General features: G+C 37.2%; 1 long non-coding RNA gene across 1 annotated transcript; it reads right to left on the minus strand.

Annotated features, from left to right (window-relative positions):
• Nucleotides 1-4,295: 4,295 nt before the first annotated feature.
• Nucleotides 4,296-5,098, minus strand: LOC122276353. Its single transcript, XR_006228836.1, has 2 exons — nucleotides 4,904-5,098; nucleotides 4,296-4,730 (listed from the first exon to the last, which is right to left on the minus strand). It is a non-coding gene; the product is annotated as an uncharacterized LOC122276353 (long non-coding RNA).
• Nucleotides 5,099-5,407: the final 309 nt, after the last annotated feature.

The following is a 5,407-nucleotide window of genomic DNA, read 5'->3' on the forward strand; positions in this document are numbered from 1 at the left end:
CAATCGTGCTTACAACTAGATTTTTCCTTTTAACTTATAGGTTTACTACTCTATTATTATTTATTTACTATTTATAAGGTATTAAATTTTTTTTTATTATTTTTAAGTATTTTTTTAATATCTTTAACCATTAAAAAAAATTAAAAATAAATATAATTTTATTAATAGTCACTTCCTTAATTATTAAGTAAAATAAAAAATTAAAAAAAAATCAAATACAAAAAGAGTAATAAATAAATAGTATAATAGTAGTAATCCTATCTTTTTTCTTTTAACCGAACTTCATTTCAATAGCTAATGACCCATTCCTACTCATTTACTACTCAAAGTCACGTGACTTCCTTTTTTATTTTATTTCTTCTTCAAGCCTTTTGGATTGCTCTTGAACCTAGCAACCACACCTCCCTTGCTGAAGTACATGTCCATAAGATTTAGCCTGGTGTCTCGACTCTCATCTTCAAATAAATAAATATGGCAGATGACTTTTTTAGTATATTTGAGCCTGTTAGATACGCTGTCAAGCCAAGATTTAGTGTTTTTTACTATTTCAGCAAGATTTATATGGTTTAGAAGGAATACTATACATAATTGCTCTTTCCAAGCACTAGCCATGGTTTATAGGCAAGTTGTTAAAACTTTGAAGAATTTTCAAACTGAACTGCAACAATAGACAGTGACGAGATTTCATAATCAGCCTACTGCACTTTATTGCAAAGCTCTTCAACCCAATTGGATCAAAATTAACTGGAATGTGGCAATCAGAAATAAACATGACAAGATTGGCATTGGACTAATTGTTCGAGATGATATGGGTTCTATCCTTGCTAGTTTGATGCAGCCCATATTCTTCTATGTTGATCTTGGTCTAGACAGTATGGCTAAGGAGTAGGGAATGATTGGCCAAATTTGAGGCCAAATCTCACCAAGTGTGACAGAGGAGGGAGGGAGAGAGGAAAGAGAAAATGAGGATCTGAGAGTGGTGGAGGAGATGAGCCACTCGATGCAGGTAGAGGGAGATTTTGGTGGTGCGGATTGGGTGGAATTCGGTTGCTGCAAAGCTTTGTTTTGGGACATGTCTACGGTGGTAGAGGAGCTGCATAGGTCGAAGATAGTGGAGGATCTGCATATCCAAATGTGACTTCTCTTGTTATTTTATTGGTATGATGACCCAAATAATTTGTTAGTGTGATCGGGTTAACAATTTCAAAAGTTTCACTTTATTATTGTCTTGCATCACATATATTCCTTTTGTTTTTGTATTTATATGTAAAATTGGGGGCAATTTTTTTTTTTTTTTTTTTTTTTTTTTTTTAACATTATCCTAAATTGAGAAGGAAAAATATTAAAGAGTTGATTAGTCAATGAGATGGCTGGACTAAAACATAGACTCGGCTACGAATATGTATAACAAATGTTGAGCGACAAATGACAATTGCATATATATATAATTCTCGATGTTGTTATTTGTAAAATAACTTGAGTGATAGAAGTAGAGAGGAATACGAAACAGAGGATGATGGAATTGTTCCAGTTCTTGAACTGATATTTTTCCAATGAGATAAAACATCATACACGGATACCTCTTTATAGAGTATTAGTACAACAAAATAGCTATCTTCTAGATATTACAAAATTTAAATAACAAGAAGAAGATCATTACTAGATAAAACTAATCAACAAAATATTTTTTAAAAAATTTAGAGAATAGCAGAAGATGGATCGGTTGTCCTCCTAATTCTCCTCCTTATTTTCCTCCAGTTGACAGCTACGGTTTGGTTTGTTATTGAGCTCCACAATTTCCTCTACACGCCCCCTCAATCTGAAGGGTAGTGTTCGAACATTCAGATTGGCCAATATGGTTTGAAACTTGCGAGGAGACACCGGCTTTGTTAATGAATCAGCAAGTTGATCTTTACTTGATATAAACTAAACAATAAACTGCTTTCTTTGAACCTGATCATGTACATAATGGAAATCAATCTCAATGTGATTTGTACGGGCATGAAATAGAGGATTACAGCCAAGTATGTGGCTCCAATATTATCACACCACAACACAGGTGGTGTTGGAATTTTAAGGCCAATTTCATATAAAACCGATTGCAGCCATTGTAGTTTTGAAGCTGTGTTGGCAAGGGACTTATATTCAGCTTCGGCACTACTACGGGCAACTGTGAATTGTTGCTTGCACCTCTAGGAAATAAGATTGTTGCCCATAAAAATGCAATATGCACCTACCGACCGACGATCATCTCGATCAACCGCCCAATCGGAATCTGAAAATGCTTAAACTGCAAAATTAGATGACTTGCTGAGGAACAAACCCGTTGATATGGTATGTTTTAGATAACGTAAAATCCTTTTCACAACCTGCCAATGTGGTTCCAACGGGTTATGCATAAATTTACTTACTTTGTGTACTGAAAAATCAAGATTAGGTTTTGTGAAAGCTAAATATTGTAGGCTTCCAACAACTTGTCTATAGAGATGAGGATCTGAAAATTTAGCACCCTCAGTTGCAGAAAGTTGACACCTAGTTGACATGGGACTTGTGCACGGCTTGGCTTCTGCCATTTGAGTGCATTTTAGAAGATCCGCCACATACTTACGTTGAGTTAAATACATACCTTCTCTTGAGTGCAAAACTTCTACCCCCAAAAAATAGCTAAGATCACCGAGTTCTTTAACTGCAAAGTCAGAATGTAAGGACCGAATTACATGTTGTATGGCATGGCTGGAATTTCTGGTGATGATAATATCATCAACGTAAATAAGAATCACGACCAGAGTAGCATGCTTGCGCCAACTAAATAGAGAAGTGTCGGCCTTGCTTGAATGAAATCCTAGTTCTCGAAATTTATCAGTTAGATGAGAGAACCAAGCTCTTGGAGCTTGTTTTAGGCCATATAATGACTTATGCAACCTGTAAAGATGATGAGGATATTGTGGATGAACGTAACCCTGGGGTTGTGCCATATATACTTCTTCTTCCAATTTTTCATGCAAAAAAGCATTTTGGACATCAATTTGCTTAACCTGCCAGTTAAAAGAGACAGCCATGGACAAGACAATACGAATTGTAGCATGCTTGACAATAGGGCTAAAGGTTTCATTAAAATCAACACCTTCTTGCTGATGAAAACTTTTGGCAACCAATCTTGCCTTGTAGCGCTCTATGGTACCATTGGCAAGCCTTTTAATTTTATATATCCAACATCAGTCGACAATGTTGGCTTTTGGAGGTGGTGCAACCAATGACCATGTGCCATTGCGTAAAAGGGCATAAAACTCAGTATTCATGGCTGCACGCTACTGTGGTGATTTTACTGCATCACTATAACATGATGGTTCTACACAAGCAAATTCAAGAGAGCTAAGTAGCGCTTTCGGAAGTGGGTACCTCACAAAGTCATCAGAGGTGGATTTTGGCTTGAAAATATTGCTTTTTGATCTGGTTACCATGGTATGCGTGCTGGTGTTTTGTTGTGGAGTAGTAGGATCTGAAGTTTGCTGAGGTACAGCTTCTGGTATGCGTGAAGAGAGAGATGGAGCAGCAGCAATGATAACTGGTTGGGAGGTAGAATCAGCAGGCTTGACAGGTGCTTCTTCATCGGTTCCTACAGAGTGAGATACTGAGGCACAGCAAGATTATTTTCAAGTGGTGAGGTTGCAGATTGCATATCAGTAAGACTGGCAGGAGATGGTATTTTGAGATTTAAAGGCAAGTTTACATGTGTGTTAGAAGATGACGTTATAGATGGTGAGGGTGATGAAATTTTCTGATAAGGAAACAAATGTTCATCAAAGACGGCATGATGAGAGATATAAACGCGACCAGTTGATAAGTCAAGACACTTGTACCCATGGTGATTAGCACAATAGCCAATGAAAATACATGATTTGCTTTGGAAATCCAATTTATGTTTGTTATATGGTCTAAGATTAGGCCAACATGCACAGTCGAAGACTCGTAAGAAAGAAAAATCAGGGACTTGTTTATAGACCTTTTGATAAGGAGACAAATTGTGGAGAGTGGGTGTGGGTAGTCGATTAATTAAATAAGTTGTAGTATAAAAGGCATCTTCCCAGTAATTTAGAGGTAAATTCGAATGTGATAACATACTAAGTCCTATCTCCACAATTTGTCTATGTCTTCGTTCAATGGAGCCCATTTGTTGATAAGTGTGAAATTCCATTTTTTTGAAAATAATTATGTAGCCTACGATACTCATCGCTCCAATTAGATTGTATGGCCTTTATTTTACGTTCAAAATGTTTTTCCACATAACATTGAAATTGAAGAAAAACACCCTCAACATCAGACTTTAATTTAATTGGAAAGAACCATAAATATTTTGAAAAATTATCTAGAAAGCTAACATAGTACTGAGCACCTGTAGTTGAGGCTACAGAAGCCGGACCCCATACATCTGTAAAAATTAGGTCTAAGGGAGCATGAGAAATATAAGTAGAATTGCTAAATGGTAAAGCATGGCTCTTGGCTAATTGGCAATCGGAGCACACAACGTGCCTCTTTATTTTATCAACTGGAAGCTTATGGAAGGACATAACACGTTGAACAACTTGAGGAGCAACATGGCCAAGTCGACAATGCCACTGATCAAAGCAAACACGAATACTTGAAAGGGCTTGAGGATGAACGTTGGTTTTGGAAAAATGGTATAAACCATTACTGACTTGGCCGTGATGAAGGACGTTCGCCGAGTAATCCTTCACAAGAAAATATTTGTCATGAAACTCGAAATAGACATTATTATCAATACAGAATTTTTGAACTGAAAGTAAATTTTTCTGAATTTGAGGGACCAAGAGGACTTGATTTAAAACAAAGGAATGAGAGGATGTATTAAGAGTTGATTTTCCAGTTTTAGAGATACGCAAACCTTGACCATTGCCAACCTGAAGTTGGTCTGTACCATCATAGTCATCACTTTGTAGGTTCAGATTGGCCATATCATGTGTGATATGGTGAGTGGCACCTGTGTCCGCATGCCAGTCATTCTCCCAGCCGCTATTACTAGCTGCAACCAAGGCTTGTTTATTCTGAGATCGAGGAGGATCCTGATAGGTGAGATCAAAACGATTGTTGAAAAAGGCCACCTGCAGTGTGAAACTCTTGGCGTATTAGGCGCCTCCCCCACATGCTGAAATTTGCCTGCTGCACCGAACGGTGCTTTTGTTTCTATTAGGCACCGATCCCATGATTTCAGCAGCAAACTGCTGCATCGAAACTGATCAGCAAGAGAACTTCTCCTATAAATAGGAGAGTTCTGATCTTCAGAATAGGCAGGGGGTAAGAAGAAAAATAGAGAGAAAGAGGGACGTGAGAGAGAGATAGAAATTTGTAGAGTGATTTGTAAATCTCGTACAAATTCTATAAAAGAGGC

Source organism: Carya illinoinensis, chromosome 9, assembly GCF_018687715.1.
Source record: "Carya illinoinensis cultivar Pawnee chromosome 9, C.illinoinensisPawnee_v1, whole genome shotgun sequence".
Taxonomy (NCBI): Eukaryota; Viridiplantae; Streptophyta; class Magnoliopsida; order Fagales; family Juglandaceae; genus Carya; species Carya illinoinensis.